Raw genomic sequence first — 15,245 nt, 5'->3', positions numbered from 1 at the left:
GTGGCACCTGGTGTGGTCTTCTGCTGCTGTAGCCCATCCGCCTCAGGGTTGGACGTGTTGTGTGTTCAGAAATGCTCTTCTGCATACCTCGGTTGTAACCGGTCTGGCCATTCTTCTCCGACCTCTTGCATCAACAAGGCATATGTGCCCACAGACCTGCCACTCACTTGATATTTTCTCTTTTTTAGACCATTCTCTGTAAACCCTAGAGATAGTTGTGCATGAAAATCTCAGTAGATCAGCAGTTTCTGAAATACTCAGACCAGCCGGTCTGGCACCAACTACAATGCCACATTCAAAGTCACTTAAATCAACTTTCTTCCCCATTCTGTTGCTCAGTTTGAACTACAGCAGATCGTCTTGACCATGTCTACATGCTTAAATGCATTGAGTTGCAGCTATGTCATTCGCTCATTAGAAATTTGCGTTAACAAGCAGTTGGGCAGGTGTACCTAATAAAGTGGCCGATGAGCGTATTTGTATGACTGCAGTTTAGAAGTCACCAATAACAGTAAGTCACATTATGTTTTACATAAATAATATGTTCTTTTTAGTTCCCTTTCATTAGAAAAATGTTTGTCATAAAAAACTGACCCTTTGTACCTAAATAATGTGCATTTTGTTGCAGTTTTGACAGTGTAATAATCGGTAATTGTTAATATTACTTTGTACATGGTGTTCCCACTGAGCTGGTTTTATTATATATATATATATATATATATATATATATATATATATATATATATATATATATATATATATATATATATATATATATATATATATATAATATATATATATATATATATATATATATATATATATATATATATATATATATATATATATTTATATATATATATATATATATATATATAAATATATATATATATATATATATATATAAATATATATATATATATATATATATATATATATATATATATATATATATATATATATATATAATTTTAGCTTGTTTAAAATTATAACATCTTCTCTATTATGTACACTTTACAGAACAAAAGTGAAACAAGTGCAGTAGTCCGTAAATTGTCCCACTCAGTAAGGTTAATACACCACTATTAGGCCCTCGACTGTTTCCTCAGTCAGCGGTGGAATGGGAGGGGGGTATAGGGGTGTGAGCCAGAGGACCATAAACTAATTAATGTTGTATAAAAGTGGAGCCCCTTTAAAATTGTTTATAAACCATTAGGGGGAAACGCGATCTCCCGGGGACCTGCCGCGCAATTAGAACCAAGGTCAGAGGAACGGCGGAGGGGGAATGGGCCATGCAACAGAACTGCTGCTGTGGACAGAAAGTGGCATTTACACTGGGGCAAATGCTCGCTTTTATTAATTTCCTAAATAAATAGGTGCCTCATGAGGCCCTTTGTCAGTAAAATGCACCTTCAGTGATATTAATGAACCTCATGCTTATTTAGCCTATTTTTTTTCTCCCTTTCTGGCTCTCTCCCACCTTTTTTTCTTTTTTCTCCTCTTTGTGTGCCAACTTAAAAGAAAGAAAAAAAAGGAAAGAAACTGAGCCGTTTGCGACCATTTTACACCTTGCAGCTCTTGGGGGATGGTGTTGAATGCACAAATGAAATGTGTGAAATTGGTTAAAGAGGGGAGGAATAGGGGCTTGTTAATCATTCATTTGCTAAAGAGAAGCACAAGTTGTTGTGTTTTGTCCCACTTTCCATTAGGAGACCCCTTGTTGTATTAAACACTTAAGGTGTTGCATAAGCCACAAGAGGACTGTTTACATATGGTCACTTCTTGCAATCGAATAGCTATGGTATTTCTGAAAACATTGCAGCATAAAGATCAAAGTAAAATCGGCACACTGCCACTTTATTTCTCAAAACAAAATTAATGTCACAACGTTTTGACTTATGTTCTTTATCCAGCCTGATCTCACGAGAAAACGTAAGTATTTTACGTTTTGCCAGTTTAGTGGCTAATTCGTACGAATTCGTACGAGTTCAGTCGTACGAAATTGTACAATTTTAAAAAAGAGGCGGGGCACCTAACCCCACCCCTAAACCCAACCGTCATTGAGGGATAAGCAAATCGTACTAAATTTTACGAATTATATTACGAATTCATACGAATTAGCCACTAAATCAAAAAGTTACAAATTGCTGTGAGATTGTGTTGCTTTATCAGGTAAAACAATACAATTACAAAAAATTCAAATCAAAATCCAAATTTAAACCTCTCGGAGACAAAGTATTTAATGTGTAATTGTAAAACACTTCCCCTCTGCCACAAACGTCTATGAATGTCCTCACCACTTCTCTTTACCTTCACTCGTTCAGTGCCAATATATTGTAATGTCGAAAGGTTGTGTTTTAATGCATTAAGATGAACAGAAATAAGATTTTGTTGATCATTTAATTGTATATTATTTTTGTGCTCAGCAGTTTGTGTTTTTAAACACAGTCAGTTTCACCGATATAATCTAAACCACAAGGACATTTAATAATATAGATCACATTTTTTTAATCTTTTATTAATCTTTAATTGCTTACCTGAATGAGGATGACTAAAGATCTGATAATTAGTTGTGAAGTTACACTGTGCGCGTTGACCGCATCTATAATCAGACTGATCAGAACCTTGATCCGCTCTCACTAACATTTGTCGCAAGTTAGGGGCTCGTTTAAAAACTATTCGTAGAGGATCTTTACAACATTCTCTCATTGCAGAATTTGAATTTAAAATATGCCAATGTCTTCATACTATATTTGCAAACTCATTACTTAAAGCTGAATACTGAATAATACAACAAGTCTATGTGTTTGATGGTTTTAATTTTCTTTGCTACTTTTTTTTGTTTGTTTTTGCTACTGTATTTATTTTTGATCGAACACCTGCCTTTGAGATTCCCAGATGTGCGCACATTTTTGCTTCTTGATTTCTGAAAACACTTCTGTTTGGCACGTAAATATGTCCTTGCCTTTAAAGGATACGGTTTTAATCTTCAAATCCTGTACTCCATTCAAATTTAACTAGGCAAGTCAACTTAATGTGCTGTATCTGACGCTTATTTATGGTAACACTTTAGTTTGAGTGACAATTAACTACTGGATTGTTATTAGGATATTAACTGTTTATTAGTAGCTACAAAATCATATCTCATTCTACATTCCTAATCCTACACAATACCTAAACATAGCTGCTACCTTACTAACTATTAATTAGCAGCTAATTAGTTCTTTATTAAGCTAAAATAGTTAGTTAATGGTTTGTTAATAACATAAATATTTTTACAGAAACATAAGATATCATTAGGCATATTTGTAAGTAGGCTACAGGCTTTGTACTTCACTCATGTTTCAGTAAAATGGCTATTCAATTAGTTTGTTATGGGGGCCAGTTCATGAAAATCATCCTAAATGAGGGGCCGGACAGATATGACTTGCAATATGAGTGATGATACAATAGCAAGAGCCCATACGTTGTGGTTTTGCTCCTTAAGACACCCATGTTAGATTTTTCTACATTAAAAATGTTAATATATTATGTTTTAAAACTACATAATATCAGTGGATTGTACAACAGGCTTTTTTTTTACAAACATCCAAATGTTGTATTTCAAAGCACAACAAAAGCAGTGCATTGCGTAAGTAGGCTTCTTCTACATTTAGACACCTTCATATGTGATGTTTTTTACTGCATAACAATTATGGATGCAACAATTATAGATGTTGGTTGTACAATTATATAGTCTGAAAAATTATCATGTTTTTACAGTTATCACGTCTCATACTTAAGCTTTATACTAGGTAATTATTTAAATGAACTGTTTTCTTCTCCGTTCATACATACATAATCATTTCAATAATTTGTAATCATTCGTCTAACACATCTTTTGCTTACATCACACTGAAAGCCATGCAAAACTCCCACTGCTTCTGCGTGAGATATTTTCTACTATATATATAAGTGGCATGTACTCTTACAATTGAAACAAGGAACTTGCGATCGGAAAAGATGCTATATGTGAATGGCCTACTGCTATAGTTAATCTAGTTTGCGTGCTTATTAGCATTGGTGTATATGCTCGGAACTTTAAACTAGCGCACAGGTGGCCTAACTTTAGTCGCAGCAGTTTTGTTCTGTGCAACAGAAATGTGCCGTTGAGAAGCTTTTAGTTATTATTATTTATTTATTCAATTAATATTATTTTTTATTTAGTAGATGTATTATCAATGTCGGTATCCTAATGTTTTCGGCTGCTCTCGCCACTCGCTTAATGCCAGATGGCTCGTGCTCTGTGCAGCCTTCAACTGCAGTTTGTGCTGTATTGAACAGACGCACATCACTTTATAACTATAGCAACTTTTTTTCGACTGAACTAAATTTATTTTTAATGTTTTTTTAACACTATTTGAAAGGGCTGGAACAAATTGCTTTGTGGGACAAATTTGGCCCGCGGGCCGCCAATTGAATAGCCCTGCTGTAAAACATCTTAACACAAGGCATGTCTTGTGATTACTGTCATTATAGGTTAAATTAATAATCTCTTTTTAGCGCACAGATATATGTGAAGGCATCATTAAACATAATGGATAATGAACAGTCAAAAACGGAATGAAATGGAACAAACAAAAATCCAAAACTGTCATCTTGTGTTATGCATTAGGGTTGTTATATCTGACTTTGTCATCTAGTTTATAACACACTCTCATGCTCTTTTATTTTATTTTTTAATTTTTTTACAGTTCGAGGAGGAGTAAAGTTTACAAATGTGGTTTCAACAAACAGATGCATTTAAGTCTATCCACTTTTTGTCTGAAATGCTTCCCAGATCACCTCCTGAAGTGGAGGTTTATATCTGTCTCGGATGCATTCCATAGGACATTTACACCTAATGTTTTGACAAGTGTATAAATGTCCAATCAGAAAATTACACACAGAAAGTGACCACATGTAAGAGACCACATCTTCATTTACATAAGGTTCCACAGTGGCTTTTCCCACTGCAGTAAATGCATTCATTTGTTCATTTTCCTTCGGCTTAGTCCCTTATTTATCAGGGGTCGGCACAGTGGAATGAACCACCAAGCATTCCGACATTTTTTTTTTTTACACAGTGGATGGCCTTCCAGCCGCAACCAAGTACTGGGAAACACACACACATTCATGCACTATGGTCAGTTTTGTTTACCCAATTCACTCATAGCGCATGTCTTTGGACTGGGGGGAAACTGGAGCACACAGAGGAAACCTCTTTGATTCATCAGAATGGAAGCATTGCTTTATTTGCAAACGTTTTATGTGATATCCTAGTTTCGCACATAACTATAATTCACAATATTTGATGGAAACTAATGAATTGAGGTAAGTATTCACCAGAGACAGGCCTGAAGGTAATCTACCCGTTTTATTGTCTCTCTGTTATTCCCCCCCACCTTGAACGTGGTTAAACAGCCAGGACAAATGAATTGCCAGTGGAGCTTGCGATTCTCTGATAATCAGATAAATATTTGCATGCAATGGCTGCAAACACTGAAGCAAATGGGGCTTGAGGCCTTAACAATTTATTTGGCCAATTGGTCCCCTGCTTCGTCAGAACAGTTTATTGACTGGAAGTGCGGAGCTGCAGATTGCATCGACACATGCTCAGGCAGTTGCCTGCCAGCCTATTCTTCCGTCTCTTACACAGTTAGCATTGATTAATGCTTGATCTTTGACGCGTATTCCAAGTCATGCTCCAACCTTCAACACATGATGTTTGAAGAGTCAATGCCGGATGGCAGACCTCTTCCCGGAAATTTTTTTGTGAATTTTCCAGAGAACCCCAGGGGTTGTCAGAGAATACAAATGAAGCGGTCCTTTTTTATCCTTACCAGTTGGGTGCCTCTTGGAGCAAAGGGTTTTGAGATGTTCTCACTCTTGCATGCTGAGACCAGCGACGCTACAACATAGCAGCCAGACATCTACCAATACCATCTTAACAGCGCTCTTGATGCGTTCAGAGATGTCGCCTCAATCTTTTCCAAACTATTTTACTCTCACTCTGTGAACTACACAGTACTAGGTCTGTGTGTAATTTTACTCATTTCCCTCTGGGCTGACACAGCCCTGTGCACAGTCAGGCTATTTTCCGAACTGTTGTTTAAGCAATAGGAGGTTATTGTCTCGTATTTTGGCTCAGCACATGAGGGACGATGCGACTCTCGAGCAGATGCAGCGACCAAGAAGCTGAATTCAACGATTGCACGATGGCTGCAGCAGGGGCCGCTCTTTTGTTTTAGAAGCCGGTGGTATTCTGCTGGCCCCCTCCCCTGCCAATTATATTCAATCAGCCACTCTTGAGGAAGTGGCAGTTGGAAATGCTTGAGTTTTCTGCTTGGCTGCCGCTCTCTCCTGTCCTTCTTTTAGTGACAGCCGTATGCCTCCGTCGCAGCTCACTGAGCCTCTCAGTCAGATGTATGATAGTGCAGCCTGTCGCTCATATTCTGCCTGCCACATAACCTCCCTCATTAACTCTCCTATAAGCGTGGATATGCGAATACACTAAACTCCCCAAGCATGTCTTTAAAAGGCTTAGCCATCAGCCCCTGGCCACAATAACACGAGTACCATGCGCATTGTGTGAAAACACTGTCTGTTCTGTCTATAAAGATAATGTAAAGGCTACCATGGAACGGATTCAAGAGAAACTACAGACGTTATGCAACCAAGCACAGTTAGTCTGTCAATCATTCACCTTCACATCTTTCCACACCAATTTTCTGTTTATTTTTCAATGAAAGGCAAAGAAACTTTGCTCAGCTCTTTTCCATAGTGATGATCACTGCTGTCAAGTACATAAAAGTACTCTACAGAGCTTGTTATCTTGTCGTCTCATTATATTACAATAGCTTTGTATGAGTACCATAATGAAATTCTCATTGCCGAAGCTCTTAAATCATATTTATATATGCATTTTCTTTCAGATTAATGAAAATATTATTAATAATGATGTGGTTTAATGCGCCACACCAGCTTTTAGAGACAAATGCAAAAGCAACGTTGGTTCTTTTGTTTCTCCTAATTGAAAATGTCTCATTCTCTCACTAGTTGAAATGTATTTGAAGACAATGGGCTTCATTCAACAGTATCTTCTTAAGACTTTTTGTTCAGTTGTTCTTAAGAAACGCACTTTGATCAATCTACGCCGGATTCACAACATATTCTTAAGCAGCTGAATTGTTTGCACCCAAGCACATGGCAGTTTTTTTTCCAAATTAGAATAGGAAAGGCCTGCAATTTCTCGTAAAAGGGCATGACATCTTAAGCCTGGTTTATATTCGAAGTGTCCACTAGTTTGCTTGAGTGGGTGCGGCGAATGCTACGTCATCAATGTGTTTGCAGAGGTTTGCTTTGGGTACGTGTGACATGATTTCGGCTGGTGGAGCACACAACATTTTTTTGAGACTCGAGCAAACAGTTCACACGGCACTGCATTTTATTAGAGTTTAATATGAATCACTTTGAAGAGATTTTGTCTGAAACAGGTAAGCCTGTACAGATATCTTTATGATCCGTCCATGCTTGATCATAGAAATAACCAATGGACAATAATTCTTAGAAATTGCAACAGCCGTGGGAAAGGAGGAAAGTTTTAGTTTTTTAATGTTTGGAAAAATCTGAGGTATAAGTTTGTTTAAACCAAAAGAGGCCATGGCAAAAGTGGAGACCCAGATACACGATTACAGAATGTTTTTCTGCCATTTACAGGTCTTACACTGATGTATATATGTTACAAGTTTGAATTTAAAGGAATTTAATATAATTAAGTAAATAAATCAGGTTTTATTGCTGCGTAGAAGGAAAGTTGGGAGGTTGTGTTGTTTATTACGAGTGGTCTTCAATGAACCTAAACGAGCACATGTCACTCCGCTGCTAGTCCGTTTGCACTGGCTGCCAGTTGCTGCTCGCATCAAATTCAAAGCTCTGATGTTTGCCTACAAAGTGACTTCTGGCCTTGCTCCTTATCTGCTCTCACTTCTGCAGATCTACGTGCCCTCTAGAAACTTGCGTTCTGTGAATGAACGTCGCCTCGTGGTTCCATCCCAAAGAGGGAAGAAATCACTTTTGCGAACGCTCACGCTCAATCTGCCCAGTTGGTGGAATGAACTCTCTAACTGCATCAGAACAGCAGAGTCACTCGCTACTTTCAAGAAACGACTAAAAACTCAACTATTTAGTCTCCACTTCACTTCCTAATCTGCAATTGCCTCTCTGAATATCACACTAACTGTACCAAAAAAAAAAATATATATATATATATATATATATATATATATATATATATATATATATATATATATATATATATATATATACTAATACTACTAATACTTCCCTTCTTAGACTTTACAGACCTGAAACTTGCCTATAGCACTTATTCATTGTTGCTCTTAGTTGTGTAAATAGCTTCCTTGTCCTCATTTGTAAGTCGCTTTGGATTAAAGTGTCTGCTAAATGACTAAATGTAAATGTAATGTAAATGTTATTTATTTATTTTTTTACAGAAACTGATTCTATAAATATCTAAATAATGAATAAAAAATACTCAAATAAGCATATGGCTGATCTGAAGTGATCTTAGATTATGTTCTGTACAAATTCCATTTAAGAAAATTTGATTTCAAAAATCTCAATATTTGTGAAATATCCTTATTGGCTCATTTCCACTAAGTGGTGAGGTATGCTTTTATGGTCATTCCACTGTCAAAAGGTGCTAAAAAGCAAACCGTACCACTTTTTGGGTACCCTGCAAAAGGGTACCTAGCACAATAAAAGGGTACCAAAAGGTGGAGCTAGACGCACAGCTGAATGCTATTGGTTTGCAAAGATATTTCACTAGCGTGTGCACAAGCTAGGAGAATGATAACAAAGAAGACACCATTTTTTTAAATATACAGCCGAGACATTACACTGTAATAATATATACAAATAATAATGAGCCATGGTCAACCCAAGCTTAAACAAACCTGGTCGTCGTCTTGATGAACAGCCATTAAGCCAAAAAGAGCAGAACTCTACTACTACTAATGTCCCCCATAGTTGTTTACCAGGGCGTCTTAAGCGCAGTTTCATGTTTATGTTTGAAATAGCGAACTTCTTGAGCTGATGATAATAACGTGTGCGTGATTATTGAAGCGCTTCTAATATTCAATCCTTTCAGAAATGGACAAACGCAAGAGCGGAGCGTGAAAAAACAAAGGAGAAGCCCGGAAAACAAAGGAGCCAATGATTCTTTCAGCAGCCTAAAACAGGAACAAATTGCCTTGTTTTACTATTATCATCACCTTTTGGACTATTATGAACTCGGAATGATGAAATTACTTTTTAACAAGAGGTTACATGTGCTGGTAAAGATTAAAGATTGGGATTCTTTTGGCAGTGGAAGGTGACCCATACCATACTGTACAGCTGGAAATATACATTCGTTTAGAAGAATAGATGGTGAAAGGGGAATAATGTCATTTCAAACATGTAGAAAATTGTGTTTATTGTAAATATTTGAGATCTAGCAGATGAGACCTATAGTTTACTTGCATGGTGTGGTTTTTATCCATTTATTGGAGCTTGACTGATGTGGGGAATAGCCTTCACATCACCCTTTTGTATTTCACAGGGAATAGGGGAGAAGAAAATGTGGGTTTGCATTGCCACAAGTGAAGTAAACAATTTTTTTTATTTTTTGACTTGACTCTAAGACTGTGACTGTCATCAAAAAGACAACTACGGTTGGTTTAAAAGAGTGCACCGAGGTAGCTGTGAATGCAGATGTTGAAAGGTTCAGAAGATAAGCTCATGATCTTGGATGTTCATGCTCTGCATTTCTGGGTTATTTCTGATCCAGCTTTGCCTAGAAGAGCAGGCGCGATCGAGAGAGGAAAAAGAGGGCTGCTTAGACTAATGGAAAGGCATCAGCAGCCACAGAGAGAGTGTAAAAGCCCTCTATTCTCTATGAATAACACAAAGCTAAGGTCTTATTATGTGCTCGGGTTATCACGGATCGTCATCGCAGCTCCAAATCCTTTCAGCAGGCTTGTTGTTCGTATCAATCGGATCTTTCCACCACTTCTTATCACAGGACTGGCCTTCATCTCTCTACAGTAATTCTATCACTTATTTACAAGAAAAAAAGTCACCACCTTCTGTTGATCTCAGATTAGGGGTGCACAATATATAGTTTCTGCGTCCATACTGCAGTTTGCAAATCTGCAATTGTCGCGTTATTTGTTCACTCATTGCAAAGTTTAACCCTAACCCCCAATTCACATTTATTTACTTTTAATGGACTGACATTAACGATTTGACATATACTTCATGCCCATACGGAATCTGTGCATGCAGAAATTTCCACAAATTTGTTTTAGGCCATCATTGAATCAGTTTCTTTACTTATGTAAATATATGTTTGTCCAGTTTTTTATTTTTATTTTATTTATTTATTTTTTTTTTATTAAGTTTAGTTATATTATTAACTAATATCCAAATGTTTATATGATTTATTTACAATTAAGTTTGTAAACTAATATTGTTTGTCTTTAAGTGAATATATTAAATGAGAGACTTGTTTTGTTTGCCGAGCAAATGGATCTAAATTGTATCTAAAAGAAGATAAAAGGTTCTATATTTTATTATTTCATGTTTTACATTTTTAGTTACTACAGAATGAAATCATTCTGCACAAATAAAGTTTTTTTTTATTATTTATATTTTATTTTATAAAATTCTGTGTAGAAATAGCAAAAAATATCAACAGATTTTGTCTGACTCTACATGCCTGAAACTTCACACTGATGCAATCATCATGGTGATGACAGCCAATAGGATCCAGCTTGGACCATGACATAAAAAATTATATAAGTAATAACATTGTAGTAGTAGTAGTAATGTTTAAAGAAGTATATAAAATTAATAATAAAGCACTGGGTGATTACTAACCTTGAGAGGAAGCTTTTCCTCTCTATTGACATACTTCTCGTCTCTGGTTCTGCACGAATGTGATTGGCTATCATCTGTGCTTGTATTTGCATAAAGCAATCTCACGGGCTGACGCTTAATTGGCGCTTTAAAAATGCAATGTTTTTTCAGCTTTTGCAGCGATTAACGGACTAACGCAACTTGAAGCACCCACAATTTAGTTCAGCAATGCTAGACCTCAGTCTATTGAATGTAAATGTGAAGCATCAGTGCTAATGGTCTATGTGAATTGGGTGTACTTGAGTAAACGTTTTTCATTCGGATGTGTTTTTAAGACCCTTGATGTTATTTAATTATTTATTCAATGAAGACTGTACACTCTCAGAAAGAAAGGTGCAAAATCTGTCACTAGGGCAGTACCTTTTCAAAAGAGTACTTTTTTTTTTTTTAAAACGTTTGCTTACTTTCTTTATTGTCTACAAGTGGAATTTTATCTTTGTCTTCACCACACAACCACATGAACGTTCACATTACACATATCATATAACAGAAAAAAGCAGGCTACACAAATATGTTCCATGTCATCACATAAATCAAATAAAAAAACTTACCCTATACAGTATTAAAAATTCTAATGTTAGCTGGCACAAAGAACATTTCATACACATGTCTCTTTACTTAAGGTTGCCTAAAATGTCTTTTATTATAATGTCTGAAATTTTATGTTTGAATGATGGGAACAATCTTCAATAATCAAAAGTGCTTTCTGTTTAAATCTCATTGAATAACACCCAAGTGGTTGTCTTTATGCTTTACCTACAATTGCACTTGCAATTTTTACTACTCAACACAGTTTTTGCTTTAACCTTTATTGGCAACAGTCCATACCATGCAGTCATGTTAAAGCTCACAATAGGGCTGGTCGCCCAGCAAAATATCATATCCCGGTATTTTTAAGAGGAATAACGGTGTACGATATCTATCCGGTATTTTCCCATAAATGGTTAATTGAGATTTAAAGCCTTTATTAAAACTTTATTCAACATTTTTTGAGCAAAATATAATTCAAACAAAAGGGTTTCCCTCCTTGTTTAAAATTAACAGCTGCACAAAAAAGTAAGAACATGAACAGTTTTTTTTTCCTGCTTAAAACTGTTGCACAACATTTCAAATGATAAACAAAATCTTTGATAAATAAATACAGTACAGTTGTTTTTTTTCCTGCTTTTTTTCAGCTCTGCTGTGCTGTTGTGCAAATAACAAAGTAAACAGAACCATATAAAACATAGCTACATTGTCAGAGCAAAAAAGGAACACGCTTAAATAGTAACACGACAAAAAGCATTGTAGGATGGAAAAGAACCACATTGGATGTAAATATGAAACACTGTAATTATGACATAAAATACTGTGTTTTTATGAGTATTCCTGTATACCACAGTTGTGTGATTGCTGTTATAAACAACAATTAAATCAGCTGTATGTTTTTAGTTACACATTTACATGTATGTATGTATTGTGCACAATTATTAAACAGTGCACATATTGAAGATATCTAAAGATAATTCCTTTCCTCCATGTAAAAAATCCAACACTTTTTCTTTTGTTTTGACTAAACTTGTTTTATCAAATATTAAACAAGGAGATGAAAACGAATAGACTATAGATATGGGAAGTAACGAAATTGTTTTAGAGTACTGTGATGAAATGCTTGTTAAGCATATACATGTAAACAGTCATTATAACAGAGCAGAACACAGAGGTAAATGTGTTAAAATGTAAATGTAAAGAAGAGACCATCATGTAATAAATACTGAACTTATAATTAGTTAATATGAGGTGGTTTCACTTTCGAAATGCGGTATAAATTCCTCCCATTTTTGGCGCTTTTATTTATTTTTTTTAACACATTCAGGTGCTGCTTGTCTGCTGATACACTGCTGTGACAGCTGGCACTGTGTGACGTGTGTGTCAGTCAGATTGATTTCTCACCCCACCGGCACTGAATGTTCTTCCATGTCGCGTCAGTGATGGGTCGTTCTTGAACGATTCGTTCATTTTGAGCAAACGTTTTGTATGACTCATGGAGTGAATCTGTCCTTTGCGCATGCACATGTGGCCTCAAACCATATCGATATGAATGATATTGGATAATACCGCATCGCGTTGGGAAATCATATCGATATATCCCCAGAACCCGATGTATCGCCTAGCCCTAGCTCACAACATTTTTAACCAATTTCTTGTATACCATCTCCAGAATATCTTGACACTAAATGAGATATAATCTCTGCATTGCCTTTTTTAAATGCACTCTGCATTTGCAGCAAATGTCAATCCACTATCAATAAATGTTCCTAAATATGCAAAACTTCCAACTGTCTCTATCCCATGCCCATTAAGTACCAGGGACCTCATGTACGAAGACTTGCATTGAATTAATACTAAAGCATTGCATGAAGACCAAGCTGTAAGTGTTTGTACGCAGTAAAAAAAGTCAGATGTATGAAACACTACGTACAAGGAATCCCACGCATATTCTCTTTGTACATCAGAATTAACGTGAAACTGAGCATACATGCACAAGCGCAAAACCCCTCCCTGCCTTCTCCCCTCTATGAATATGGTATTGACTCCACTTTGGCAAAACCAAAAAAAAAAAAGCAATGGCACAAGCAAGCAAGAAGAGAAACTTGAAAGAATGTAAATTGGAGGTGCTCCTATCGGAGGTAGACTGGAGAAAAACTGTGTTATTTGCAAGTTTGTCCTCCGCAATTATTAACAAAAGGAAAAAATAATAATAGAAGAGTATAGCTGACGCGGTTAACGCAGTGGGGTCTAAACATCGCACTGTGAGGGAATTAAAAAAGAAATGGTCCGATGTAAAGGTGCAGGTTTAAGAGGAGAACAGCGGTGCACCGTCAAAGTGTGGACCAAACAGGCAGGGAAACGGGATGCTGAACGAACACCCTTTGAAGAGAAAGTTGCCTCAAGTGTGGGCGACACTTTACTGTCTGGAGTAGTATTCGTGTCTGTGGGAGATGTGTTGGAGTGTGTGTATTAGAGGAACACTTTGTTAGGGCAGTATAGCAGCACCCCTCCGCTTTTATCAAGGCAGTGTCACCGGCATTTTAGCTGCCCAATGACATTTGAGTATCACATATTATTTCCATATTTATTGAATGGAAATGTTTCTGATTCACATATGCAAATTTGTCTTCATTCTCCGATTACATTGGGAAAACCGGCAATCGCTGCAAATTGCGCTTCAATGTTTGGCTGGTCAACTGCATGGTATTGAAACCTTATATACCTGCTTGACATGAGGTTGATCCCATCCCATACAGCTCGCATTGCAGCTCAAAGACGACTGGCTTAACCCCGAGCGGTCTGCCAGTTCCCTTTGGAAAGAACCAGTTGCCAGGATACTTTGTTGGTGCAATTTAACATAGTTGCCTCTAAGAGTCGCCAATGGAAATAAAACAAACAAACACACAAGAAATCCACATATGCCAGACATGAAGTTAGCATGGACCAACGCACATTCTCACGTTAAATCGTTAGTAAATCCAAACATGAGCGTGAAATCTGCCATACGCAATATTTTTGTGCGTACGCAGCATTGATACAAGAAGTCCCAGAAGTTTCAACCCTTGAGTAAAAACTAGTTCATTTGTACTAAATATCATGTCCTTGGTTTTATTAAAATGTATCCTCTGTGAACTCCTTTTACACCAATTTCTGAAGCAAGTTTCTATAACTACAGTACAAGGGATCTCCATCTGTTCCTGTTTTAGTCAACCCGCCAACAAGTGCCATATCATCTGCATATTTAAATAACTTAAAAAAACTAAATCCTAAAACCTTTTTTGTTCCTAACAGATACATAAAGGTACATATCAATACCTAAAATGTACAAATCTGTACCCTATAGATACTTAAAGTGAATCTTAAAGGTTTAATAGTACATCCTAAAGGCACTAATGTACACCTGTATGGTACAAACATGTACCTTGTAAATACAACCCCAGTGACAGATTTTGTACCTTTATTTCTGTGTGTAGTGTTATACGTGTGATTACTGTATGCACCTCGATATTTTTGTATTCCACAGAAAACTACGGAACCAGTTAAAATATAAAACAGTTTGTTTAATTTGTGCCCTTATTAAATTGTGTCCATCTATGCTTGTAATTTGTTAATTATATTTTATGCATATACTCCCCCACAAAGTAATCCCAACTAATCTAAAAGGATGAATTATTTCCAAATAGAGTCATAAATCATCTTGTGAAATTATATCC

The 15,245-nt window shown here is 36.3% G+C and overlaps 1 protein-coding gene across 3 annotated transcripts in view; it reads left to right on the top strand.

Annotated features, from left to right (window-relative positions):
• Positions 1-15,245, top strand: part of tbc1d22a (TBC1 domain family, member 22a) — a 270,682-nt gene that overhangs the window by 139,677 nt on the left and 115,760 nt on the right.

The sequence above is a fragment of the Danio rerio genome, chromosome 4 (genome assembly GCF_049306965.1).
Source record: "Danio rerio strain Tuebingen ecotype United States chromosome 4, GRCz12tu, whole genome shotgun sequence".
Taxonomy (NCBI): domain Eukaryota; kingdom Metazoa; phylum Chordata; class Actinopteri; order Cypriniformes; family Danionidae; genus Danio; species Danio rerio.
This window is presented reverse-complemented; position numbering and strand designations above follow the sequence as displayed.